This window comes from Oryctolagus cuniculus, chromosome 10 (assembly GCF_051225735.1).
Source record: "Oryctolagus cuniculus isolate XC-2025 breed Fujian yellow rabbit chromosome 10, ASM5122573v1, whole genome shotgun sequence".
NCBI lineage: Eukaryota > Metazoa > Chordata > Mammalia > Lagomorpha > Leporidae > Oryctolagus > Oryctolagus cuniculus.
The window spans coordinates 24,265,349-24,278,466 of NC_142876.1; the positions used below are offsets into that span (position 1 = coordinate 24,265,349).

A 13,118-nucleotide genomic window follows, 5' to 3' on the forward strand; every position below is an offset into this window, starting at 1 on the left:
GTTGGACTTTCAACACAAGAGTATTTACCGAGTCAAAGGCCATGGATTCTCGTGTTAGACAAGAACATCGAAATTAAGAAATGATCCTGAGAAATTCGGTAAATTCTACACGGACTCAGGTTTTGAGTCTAAAGGTAAGTCCCACGTGGCTAAAGGTCATATTCCAAGTTGCTTCCCTGTCTCCACGCTCAGGAAGTTCTAGCGCCGTCGGTCAGAGGCCCTGAGCTCAGGCCCTGGCCAACACCTATAATCCATCATCCCAGGGCCCCGCGGCCTCCTTCTCGGAGTTCCCCGGGAAGCCCTGGAAAGGGGGTATCCCAGTGATCGTTAGGGAACAGAACACGAGGTCCAGCTCGTCTGTCGCTCATTCATTGGGCAGTAAACACAGGTAACTACACGCAGCGCGGGCGACGAACCCTGCTGTAAACCCGGTACGCGCCGTCGCTGGGGCGCGGGGTCCCCAGTGACTCAGAGCCCGACCGGCCTTCCGGGCTCGGCGCGTCCCGGGGGGCGGGGGCCGGAAGGGCGCGGCCGGGGGCGGAGCCGGTGCGGCCTGGGAGGGCGTGTCCCCGAGGAGGCGGAGACAAGATGGGCGCTCGGAACGCTTGGAGGACCTAAGAGGCGGCGGCCGGGGCCACGCCCCGGGCGGGAGGGCCGCTCTGTGCGCGCCCGCTCTATGATGCTTGCGCGCGTACCCCGCGCGCCGCGCTGCGGGCGGGGCGGGTCTCCGGGATTCCAAGGGCTCGGTTACGGAAGAAGCGCAGCGCCGGCTGGGGAGGGGGCTGGATGCGCGCGCACCCGGGGGGAGGCCGCTGCTGCCCGGAGCAGGAGGAGGGGGAGAGCGCAGCGGGCGGCAGCGGCGCTGGCGGCGACTCCGCCATAGAGCAGGGGGGCCAGGGCAGCGCGCTCGCCCCGTCCCCGGTGAGCGGCGTGCGCAGGGAAGGCGCTCGGGGCGGCGGCCGTGGCCGGGGGCGGTGGAAGCAGGCGGGCCGGGGCGGCGGCGTCTGTGGCCGTGGCCGGGGCCGGGGCCGTGGCCGGGGACGGGGCCGGGGCCGGGGCCGGGGCCGCGGCCGTCCCCCGAGTGGCGGCAGCGGCCTTGGCGGCGACGGCGGCGGCGGCGGCTGCGGCGGCGGCGGCAGCGGCAGCAGCAGCGGTGGCGGCGGCGCCCCCCGGCGGGAGCCGGTCCCTTTCCCGTCGGGGAGCGCGGGGCCGGGGCCCAGGGGACCCCGGGCCACGGAGAGCGGGAAGAGGATGGACTGCCCGGCCCTCCCCCCCGGATGGAAGAAGGAGGAAGTGATCCGAAAATCTGGGCTCAGTGCCGGCAAGAGCGATGTCTACTACTTCAGGTACCGCCCTGGGGCGGGGGGGAGGGGGCGGCGGGGTCAGCCCGGGGTCAAGGGTCAAGAGCTGGCCTGGGCCGGGGGTCCCCGGAGGGGCCCGGGGGATGTGTGTGCAGGGCAGGCTGGCCGGGCAGTGAGGGGTGTGAACCCTCGGGTGGGAGTCGGCCCCGGCGTCCCATGCCAGAGGGGTCAGGAACAGTGGTTTGGTGTGCCGTGCGAGGGTTCTTGCGGTCGGGAGGAGTTGTCCACGGAAGGGTTAAAAGAAGGTGTAATTCATCGAAACTATAAAACCCAGTGGCTGTTGGCTCCTGTCCTGGCCTGTCCTAGATTCATCATCGCAGGAGTGTTTAATCATGCACATGTGGAAGAATTAGCTCTGCGCAGCAGCGAGGGTTAGGTTGCTTCGTGGGCCCCGGGAAAGTTTCACGGGAAGCGGCTGCTTGGAATGCCTCAAGTTTTGTTGTAACTCCCCTGGTGTTGCAGAGCCTTTGTTACTTGGTTGATAGCCTCCCAACCCGCCATTCGCCCCCCAGGGAACACTTGGCAATGTCTGCAGGTATTTTTGGTTCTCACACCTGGGGAGGGGTTCCTGGCGTCCTGTGAGTAGAGGCTAGATAGAGGTGGTGCTTCGGGTCCTACGGGTATTATGCTTGGGACGGGCCCCAGCAGAGTGGTCTGGCCCGGAGTGCACCACCGACGCTGGGGTGGAGAAATCCTGGTTTAAATGAGTCGCGATGTTTCGCCTTCATGTCATCCTGCAGTCCTTTGGTCATGCTGTTTGTGGCCTTAGCCTGTATAACCCAGTCAGCTTCCTGAAGTGTCTGTGGCTGGTAACCGTGGAATTACAAACAAACTGACTAAATTTTCTTAGAAGCCATCCCATCTATAGAGGAGAATATAATGATGTTGTAGTCAGTGCTTTGGAGGACTGTGCTTGTGGACTGATAGAAGCATTTTTCAGGAAACGTGTCTGGGTTTTGGAGCCAGTCGTCAGCCATTTAGCCATTGCAGTAGTGTTACGAAGGATTTCCTGTCTTATGTCATCATGTAGGATAATGCATTACCCCTGGGAAAATGTTCATATGTGCATGCAGTGCAATGCTTACGCATTGGGAGTACTCTTAAATAGATTTCAGAGGTTTAACAAGAAAACTCCACTCCCTAAGTGATAAATCCACACAAGCGTGTGTCGCTGTTGGTGCAGCATATCAAAGTGCACTTGCTTCTGATGGTTGCTCAGATGCATGGAGAAGTTTCAGTAAATGAATCTCAGTTCTTCAAGTAAAAAAAAATTGAAGCGGTGTTGCATTAGGACATTTTCACTTCATCTGAGACCACTCCTCTTGAAATCTTAAGTAAGGAGTTGATGTTGTGGCTTAATGGGTAAAGCCGCTGCCTGTGTCGTGGGCATCCCATATGGGTTCCTGTTCATATCTGGACTGCTCCATTTCCAATCTAGCTCCCTGCTAATGGCTGGAGAAAGCAGCAAGAGATGGCCCAAGTGTTTGTACCTCTGCTACCCACGTGGGAGACCCCAGTGAAACTCCTGGCTTCTGACTTCAGCTTTGCTCAGCCCTGGCTGCTTGGCCATTTGGGGAGTGAACCGCACATGGAAGCTCGCTCGCTCTCTCCTTCTCTGTAACTCTTTCAAATAAATAAATCTTAAAAAATAAATTGGAAAACTTAGAAATATGAAAGCAGATTCTATTGTTTTGGATTTCCTCATCCTTAAATATTCGATTTCATGCTAAGTATGTTATTGTGGTAAAAATAGAATTGCTGCCTGCGCCATGGCTCACTAGGCTAATCCTCCGCCTTGTGGTGCCGGCACACCGGGTTCTAGTCCCGGTCGGGGTGCCGGATTCTGTCCCGGTTGCCCCTCTTCCAGGCCAGCTCTCTGCTGTGGCCAGGGAGTGCAGTGGAGGATGGCCCAAGTGCTTGGGCCCTGCACCCCATGGGAGACCAGGAGAAGTACCTGGCTCCTGCCATCAGATCAGCGCGGCGCACCAGCCGCAGCGCACCGGCCGCGGCGGCCATTGGAGGGGTGAACCAACGGCAAAGGAAGACCTTTCTCTCTGTCTCTCTCACTGTCCACTCTGCCTGTCAAAAAAAAAAAAAAAAAAAAAGGAAAAAAAATAGAATTGCTTCTCTCAAGTTCACCTACGGGCTGTTCACAGCTTTCGTTTGTAGATTGTTTCATCCACAGCAACTTTTATTTCCGTTCTGAGCAGGCAGTCTGCATGGCCTTCTGTGAGCTGTCTGCTGATGCCTTATAGGCAATGATATTTGACAAGAATATTCTGTCTGGAGTTGAACTCCTTGAGGAATAGGTGACTACTCCACTCTCAGTGGAACATTTTTTTTTTTTTTTTAAGATTTTTATTTATTTATTTGAGAGAGAGAGTTACAGACAATGAGAGGGAGAGACAGAGAGAAAGGTCTTCCATCCCCTGGTTCACTCCCCAAATGGCTGCAATGGCTGGAGCTGGGCGGATCCGAAGCCAGGAGCCAGGCGCTTCTTCCTGGTCTCCCACGTAGGTGCAGGGGTCCAAGGGCTTGGGCCATCTTCTACTGCTTTCCCAGGCCATAGCAGAGAGCGGGATTGGAAGAGGAGCTGCCGGGACTAGAACCGGCACCCACATGGGATGCCGGTGCCACAGCTCCAGCCGCGGAGCATCTTAAAATTTGAATTTTACTCCTTGTGACAGTTCTCCCGGGATATGGTTTTTTTGGTTTTGAGGTTTTCAGTTGACGTATTTGCAGTAACTTTAGGTTATTGCATAGCTTTTTGTTTGCTTTACTTGTAGTAGCTGGAAAATTACTTCAGAAAGTCTATTAATAACAGGTTTAGATTTGTGATCATTTAACAGTTTATTGAATGTTAAGTTTTGTGTAAAGTTTTGAATGTGAAATTTTTTAAGATTTATTTATTTATTTGAAAGAGCTACAAGAGAGAGGACACACAAATGCGCACAGCGCGCGCGTACACACCCTCCCACCCCTCTTCTGCTGGTTCACTTCCCGAGTGACTACAGTGGCTAGGGCTGGGCCAGGCTGAAGCCCTGAGCTTTTTCCAGGTTTCCCACATTAGTGGCAGGGGCCCAAACACTTGGGCCATTTTCTACTGCTTTTCCCAGTCCATTAACAGGGAGCTAGAGCAGCTGGGATATGAACCTGCACCCATATGGTATAGTGTCACATGTGCCGGCTTTACCCGTTAAACCACAGTGCTGGCCTCTAAGTGTGAAATTTTTTTATACAAACTCAATAGATATTTTATGGTAGAAAATACTGATATGATCACTTAGAAACAGACTTTCTAAGCAAGTTTGTGTAGAGGCAAATTGCAAACCAGTATAAGTAATCTGTGCACTGAAAGTTTTTATGAAATGCTGCAGCCTATTTGCCTTTTACTTGTTTGTGCAAACTGAAATGGAGAGGACACATTGAACAGATTTGTACCCAATGTGTTTAGTTTAGAGCTGTAAGGAGTATTGTCTTGCTTATTGAGTACCTACAAAGTGTTAGTTACTGTGCAGGATTGTAGCATCCAGTCTTTATTCCTTTCTTAGACGTTAGGTTAGGATACATGTTAGGTAGTGTAGGATAGTTGTGACACAGTAGTTCCTTTGCCTTGTGACTTTAGCTTTCTGTGATGAGTAATGGTTGTTATCTACTTATTTTAAAGGAAGACAAATTGTTTTTCAACCCACAGTGTCACTATTTTACATAGTAGTGTCTCATATAACTACCCTTAAAAAAAACAGTTGCCCACTAAAGAGCACTTATCTGTTGACAGGTGGATTCAGAATTGATTCTCCCTTTGGTATTGTGAACACCTGCACCCGGTTATTCACAAAGAGTCTAATGATGCTAACTTCTGAATTAGCCTGCCCCTGGGGAGATTAACCAAATCTCTGCCTGTGAACGTAGGGTGTGCCTGATATTTATTAATTGGACTGAAATTAAGCTCACTGAGAAAGTCTCAGGTTTTGGTAGCGTATGTTTTGGCTCCATGCTGACACTGCCGAGTTTTAGTAGGAAGGTGTGCCCTCTAGTTGCCAGTTAAGCAATGTAATTATGCTTTCTGTCAGGATTACTGATAGTGTTGTGGCAGTTCGTATATTATCATTAATTCTGTGTTTTGGAAGGGTGTGTTCTGATAAAGTATTGGATCCATTGGTATAATTTCTGAAAAAGTCCACTGCCATCATTTGAACTCCTTATTTGAATGATAATTTTCTAACTAGTCTACTTGAATCCTGACGCTCTAGTCTTGGGTTCCTTGCATGATACTTGCTGGCTCACATTTTCTTTTTCATAGGCTCCTTTAGCTACTGTCTCATGCCTTTTTGATCAAGTTTAAACTTGTTGGGTTGGGTTCTAGACTCTTGGTTATAACTTGAGTGAAAGATCTGGGAATCACGGTAAACTATTATAGCTGCTGTCATAAAATATCATTTGGTTGGATATTAGAAACAATAATAAACATTTTTGACTCATCAAAATTATGATTTGTACCTGATCACTTCTGGAAAAAGGAACAACAGGAACAGGGAATTGAATAATCATAGGGAGCAGGTATCTCCGGAAAGACTGAAACATTTCACCTTCTTCATCTGAGGAGGACTCACATAATTGAGGTCTGTAACATCATAAGTTATGTTGATAAGATAGAAGTTTCTAGAGAAGGCAGTACAGAGCTTAGGGGTTAAGCCATCTGGAGGTTTTACTTCATTTTGAGCCTGTGGTGAGTGATAGTGGTACCTTGAGTATAATGCCTGAGGGCATGAGTTCTGAATCATGGAGAATGTCAGAGTTCAGCCAAACACCCTCCCCTCCCTGCCTTACAAACAAAAACAAAAACCTTCTCCAGATTCTTAGATATTTGTGTTAAGGTCTTCACCATAGTAATTTTCTCTGGTTATTCCTGCATAGTTAGACCTGATATCCCCATGTAGTGCTTTCATATTCCCATATTTCCTGTGGTTGTCCCACCTAGCTGTCTTCCTTCTTTTGCAGACACAGTGCGAACACATGGACGCAAAATGTTCATCAGTTGGCATTACAATAAATTTTGGAAAACTAAGCCTTAAATGACTTCTTAGTTTTCGCTTTATTTTTTTTTACCTGTGATTCTGTGTTGGGATAAAACTGGCAAGATAGTTTTTAAGGCTAAGCATTTTCAGGTTTCTAGTTTTCATCATTCATAGGGTACTGTAGAAGGAGAGAAGACCCCTTTCCCCCTGGGATTTTGAATATGATATGTATAATGAAAAGAGTAAAAAAGAAGCTTGTATTGGAAAGACACAAGGAAGAGATTGGCATTTGAATTTCTTTGATTATATAGTATAGAATAACATGGGGGCTTGTGTACCTTAGCTTTATGTCTCAGAGTTCTCAGAAGTTTGGCAGCTGTTAGTACCATTTTGCTGAATGCGTTACATGAATTATCATATTGGATCCTTTTTCTTTTTTAAAGATTTATTTATTTTATTTGAAAGAGAGAGGAGAGGCAGAGAGAGCGAGAGAGAGAGAGAATGTCTTCCATCCGCCGGTTTACTCCCCAGATGGCCGCAATGGCTGGAGCTGCGCCAATCCAAAGCCAGGAGCTTCTCCCGGGTCTCCCACGGGGGTGCAGGGGCCCAAGCACTTAGGCCATCCTCTACTGCTTTCCCACACCTGCTAGCAGAGAGCTGGATTGGAAGTGGAGCAGCCGGGACTTGAACCTATATGGGATGCCAGCAGTTCACTCAGTGGCTTTACCTGTCACTCCACAGCGCCGGCCCCCCATATTGGGTCCTTAAATCCCTATGAGACATGTACAATAATCTTCATTTTGCCAATTGGGAGTTAGCACAGGGAAGTTAAGTAATATACTCCAGAGAGCACTGCATGTAAGTGCAGAGTTAGAATCCTGAAGCAGATGGTTTAGCTCCAGAACTCTTACTATGCTCTGCTGCCTGGCATAAGGATTCCTATTTGTAGTCTTAAATATTGCAGCACCTCATGCCTAATCCCCTTTATGGAGCTTGTTGTGCCACTAAAATAATGTAAATTATTTACTGTTATACTTGCTTCTTGAAGATGTCAAAGGGTAAAGTTCAACTCCTTATTTGGTAATGAAGTCATTGTACCAAGGATAACCTTCCAGTTTTATGTAACACTGGAAGGAAGAAATGGGAAAATGTGGTAAATAACAATTGAAATAGCATTTTTCTGTGGAGTATTAGTGATTGATGTGTTTAGATATATTCTCTTCCACCCTACTCTATTCTCTCCCACCTCCCACCCTCCTTTCTCATATGAGAGTATCCAACCTAGGATTAACCTTGTTACTTCTTAACATTTTCAGATAGGCAACATATTTCCTAAGGAGTAAGCTATAGATCTTCATTTAAAAACTCTCACTTTAATTAAAAGAGATCAAGTTGTAACTTGCAGGCTAAATGAGATTGTGAGAAACTTATATGGTTATAGGAGAAAGTTCTGTTTCTTCCATAATTTATATACAGTTGAAATGTACCCTAAAGAACATTAAAAAAAATGTTTTTAGCTGGAGAAAAGAAAGAAACCCAGTGTTTACTTAAGAGCATATTGTGTAATAGAGAGTTTGGCATGCTTTTAGTCTTTCCTCTTGATATTGCCTGATTGAAGCCTGGATCAGGAATGGTGTGCTCTCTGTTATTTCCCCCTCAGTAGTACTGTCACATCTTTTTGTAATTTGTTGGAGAAATTTTTGTTAGGTGCAACACTGTTGTCTGTCCTGCATCTGATTTTTGAAATCTGACATGCAAAGTCTCACCTGCCACAGTACCCACAATACCTGAATTAGAGGAAACACATAGCTCAAAAGGAACTGATGCATATACATTCTAAAAATAATCTCTAACAGTTGATAGCTGGTTTTTCTTTTTTCACATTGCTCTTAAAAATTTGTTCTGTGAGATAGTTTTTTTCATAATTTGGTTTTAATTATTGGCACAGATGTAGGTGATTTGCAAAGTAGGTGATGCTTTTTTTTTTTGGAATTTTTTTTTTAAAGATTTATTTATTTATTTGAAAGACAGAGTTGCAGAGGCAGAGAGAGAGGTCCTCCATCTGCTGGTTCACTCCCCAAACAGTGGCAATGGCTGGAGCTGGGCTGATGGAAGACAGGAGCCAAGAGTTTCCTCTGGGTCTCCTAAGAGGGTGCAGGAGTCCAAGCACTTGGGTCATCCTCCAGCTGCTTTCCCAGGCCACAGCAGAGAGCTGGATCGGAAGTGGAGCATCTGGGATTCAAGTGGGCACCCACATGGGATGTCAGCACTGCAGGTGGTAGCTTCACCGCTGTACCACAGCACTGGCCCCTGTTTTAGAATTTTAATTTATTTAAAATTTTATTCATTTATAAGACAGAAAAAGAGAGACAAAGGCAGAGAGAGCTCCTATCTCTGGTTCATTTTCAGTGCCCACTGTGGTGAAAGCTGGGTCAGGGAGGAGCTGGGAATCCAGTCCAGGTCTCCCGGGGACCCAGCCACCTGAGCCATCACCTGCTTCCTCCCAGGGTGCACATTAACATGAAGTTGGCATGGGAACTGAGGCAGGTATTGAATCCAGGCACTCTGCTTTGGTGTGCCAGTATTCCAACACAAAGTCTTAACAGCTAAGCCAGGTGTCTGCCTCCTGTTTTTTTTTTTTTTGTAGTGAGAATCATAACTTTTTTATAATAATTTTTATTTATTTGAAAGAGTTACACAAAGAGAGGGGGAAAGAGAAATCTTCCATCTGCTGGTTCACTCCCCATTTGACTGCAACAATGAGAGCTGAGCCAGGAGCTTCATCTCAGTCTCCCACATGAGTGGCAGGGGCCCAGTCACCTAGCCTATCTGCCTCTGCTTTTCCCAGGCCGTGAGCAGGGAGATGAATTGGATGTGGAGCAGTCTAGACAAGACCCAGGGCCTTATGGGATGCTGGCACTGTCGGGGGTGTCTGCTATGATACAGTGCCAGCCCCAGGAATCCTAACCTGGTAACTTGTTGAGGTTTTCTCAAGACCTGCGTGGAGAATTAGAAACAAACCATCAACTCTTATATTTCATTCATTTTTTCAGTTTGACTTCAAATATTAATACCCTGTGTAGCTCTTATATTGGTATTTTATTGCTCTTTGCAGTTTCTACTAAGAAATGACTAGGAAAATTGTAAAGTGAAGTTTTATTTAATTTCACTGGTGCTTTGGAAAACTAAAACTTCATAAGGAAAGAGGATAAAAGTATGGAGTAGAATGAAATTTGAGCAATGTCTGTGAATCGTGATTTCCCCCTATCTTTCTTATTATAATATAAATTTATTTGGGAACTTGAGGTACATAAGCTATAAGCTGTATGTGAATACAGATAGTAAGAAATAAAATTTAAAATTAGATTTAAAAATTGAGTGGTTAGCATTTGTCTGGAACAGTGTTGTGATTTACAAATGTGAGGAAGAACATAATCCTCTTTTGAACTTTTTTTTGAATCTTGCACTTTCTTTTCCTTTGATACTGGGAGGATCCATAGATACAGTAAGGATGGATGCTTTAAAAATATTTTTAACAGATATGCATTTCTTTAATATGCATTAAGCATTTCCAGAGGTCCCTACCAGAAATGGGCAACTCCTGTGGCATTTTGAGGATACTTTTGTAAACTGTTTTCCACATTTGTTTTAGTAAATGGTTAGGTTAGCAAGTCGTTTTTTTTTTTTTTGCCCATCAGATTCTTAACGTCTTCAAAGTCAGGGGATGAGTCCGGTTCATTTTAATCTTTGGTATTACAGTCTGAAGTATATAGAAAGTTCTTAATAAGTCCTTGCTGAATAAAGCAAATAGTTAATACATTTCTCTGTTAAATCCAAAGACTTGTGGTTATGTGGCTAATGCTGGCTGTAGATAGACCTGGCTGCTCTATAGAGATTGTCTTGTGTTCCCTGATAGACCCAGCATCCTGCTGTATACTAAATCAGGTATACAGTTTTTTTTACAGCTTATTTATTTATTTGAAAAAGTTGGAGAGATATCTTGCATCTGCTGGTTCACTTCTCAAATGGCCTCAACAGCCAGTGCTGGGCTAGGCTGAAGCCAGGAGTCTGGTGCTTCTTCTCCATCTTCCACATTGGTAGCAGGGGTCCAAGCACTTGGGCCATTTCTGCTTTCCCAGCCCATTAGCAGGGAACAGGATCAGAAGTCGAACAGCTGAGACTCGAACTGGTGCCCATATGGGATGGCAGTGGCTTTACCTGTTATACCACAATTCCAGTCCTATATACAAATACTTAATAGCTGAAGTAAACATTTTATTTTTCCTGAAGCTTGTGTGTATAGTGTTTATGTGTATACAATATGTATAGATTTTAAACTTTATTTGAAAGGTAGAGATAGGTAAAGAGAGATCTCCCATCTGTTGCTTCAGACCCCAGTGCCTGGAATAGCTGGGGCTGTGCCAAATGTGAAGCCAGGACCTGGACACTCACTCTTGGGTCTCCCATGTGCATAGCAGAGACCGAGGTACTTGAGTTAACGCTTCAGGGTGCACATCAGCAGGAAACTAGAATCAGGAGCAAGGCCAGAACTGGAAGTCAGGCATTCTGAGATGGGATTTGGGTGTCGCAAATGGTATCTTAGGTGCTATACCACATGTCCGCTCCTGTATATAGATTTTGAGAACTGTAAGACTATGGGACTTTTGATTTTCCTTTTAATAGAAAAAAAAAATCCCTTTATCTTTTGCTTAAAAGATGTACCATCAGGGCGTGCATTTGATTTAGTGCTTAAGAGATTGGTTAAGATGATGCATCTTGGGGCAAGTGTTGTGGCGTAGCAGGTTAAGCTGCCACCTGTGGTGCCACCATCACTTCTGATCCAGCTCCCTGCTAATGTGCCTGGGAAAGCCGTGGAGGATGGCCCAAGTGCTTGTAGCCATGCACTCACATGAGAGACTGGTTAGAAGCTTCTCGCCCCTGGCTTCAGCCTGGCCCAGTCCAGCTCCGGCCCTTGTGGCCATCTGGGAAGTTAACCAGTGGATGGAAAACCTTTGTCTCTCTTTTTCTACCTCCCTTTCTGTAATTCTTTTTCTTTTTTTTTTTTCTTTTTTAAATATTTTATTTATTTGAAAGAGTTACAGAGAGAGGTAGAGACAGAGAGGTCTTCCATCTGCTGGTTCACTCCCCAAATGGCCTCAACGCCCGGAGCTGCGCTGATCCGAAGCCAGGAGCTTCTTTGGGTCTCCCACGTGGGTGCAGGGGCCCAAGGGCTTGGGCCATCTTCTACTGCTTTCCCAGGCCACAGCAGAGAGCTGGATCAGAACAGGAGCAGCTAGTACTAGAACCAGTGCCCATATGGGATGCTAGTGCTTCAGGCCAGGGCTTTAACCCTCTGTGCTACAGCGCCGGCCCCTATAACTCTGCCTTTTAAATGAATAAAACAAATCTTAAAAAAAAAAAACCAACAACAAAAATAACAAAGATGGGGCGTCTTATGTTGCAGTACCTGGATTTAATACCCAGCTTTGGCTCCTGACTCCAGCTACCTGCTAATGCTGACCCTGGGAGTCAGCAGTGATGGCATAAGTAGTTGGGTTCCTGCCACTCATGTGGGAGGCCTGGATTGACTTCTAGACTCCATGATTTGGTTCCAGCCCAGACCTGGCCATTGCATTTGTGGAGTGAATCAGGAGATGGGTGCTCTATCTCTCTGCCTCTCAAAAAACAGACAAAAAAAAATCTGTCATCTTGGGAGAATCATGTTTTTACCTAATTTTATTTGTTTCTGTTGCTACAACTCTGCGAGCTGTTTCATATAGTATCTTGGAAGAAAAGTGGTCTACAGTAAAAAAAGAAAAATAAAAACAAGTAAAAGTAGACATACAGAATAAATGATGGGATTTTTTCTTACTACATTCCAGAGTTAAGCTTACCCTTTCAGTTTCTAAATGCTTTCTCTGCACTATGTACCTATTTGAGGACCAGTAAGTTTAGCCACAGACCACAGTTGGATAACCCTGATTTAGAATAAAGAGTGGGGACTTTTGAGTCAAAAGATGGAGCTTGAGTCTTGCTTTACTGTTCCAACTTGGATAGTTTTTAAGTTTCTGTAAACCTCTGGTTTCTCAGCTGTAAATTGAGGATAAGAAATGGGATTTTTTTTTGAAATTAAATGAATATATGTAAGGCATTTGGTATGTAGTAGATGGTCAGTAGATTAGTAAAATGTTAGTTCCTTTCTCTTTGCTTAACTCAGCATAGAAATGTGTTTGAAAATTATGTGAATATTTATAGTATTGTGTTGTATTATGTTAGATCTTAGTTTATAAGTATTCATCAGGGCTTTATAAAATTATATTTCCTCATTATAAAGATATTTTATGATCAATATGAAAAATTGAGAATATAGAAGAATATTGAAAGAGAATTGGCAGTTATTGTATAAAGGGAACCACTGTCAGTATTTTTTTTTTTTTTTTGACAGGCAGAATGGACAGTGAGAGAGAGAGACAGAGAGAAAGGTCTTCCTTTGCCTTTGGTTCACCCTCCAATGGCTGCCGCGGCCGGCGCACCGCGCTGATCCGATGGCAGGAGCCAGGTGCTTCTCCTGGTCTCCCATGGGGTGCAGGGCCCAAGCAGTTGGGCCATCCTCCACTGCCTTCCCGGGCCACAGCAGAGAGCTGGCCTGGAAGAGGGGCAACTGGGACAGAATCCGGCGCCCCGACCGGGACTAGAACCCGGTGTGCCGGCGCCGCAAGGCGGAGGATTAGCCAAGTGA

At 46.0% G+C, this 13,118-nt stretch overlaps 1 long non-coding RNA gene across 7 annotated transcripts in view; it reads left to right on the forward strand.

Moving 5' to 3' along the window:
* Nucleotides 1-659: 659 nt before the first annotated feature.
* Nucleotides 660-13,118, forward strand: part of LOC103349345 (methyl-CpG-binding domain protein 2) — a 74,146-nt gene continuing 61,687 nt past the window's right edge. For 3 of the 7 annotated variants that reach the window (XR_016213995.1, XR_016213996.1, XR_016213997.1), the window contains exon 1: nucleotides 663-1,346. This is a non-coding gene — a long non-coding RNA (methyl-CpG-binding domain protein 2). Of the gene's footprint in view, nucleotides 1,347-13,118 lie in introns of all 7 variants that reach the window. The other 4 variants (XR_016213998.1, XR_016213994.1, XR_016213993.1 and 1 more) reach the window with 4 other exon arrangements.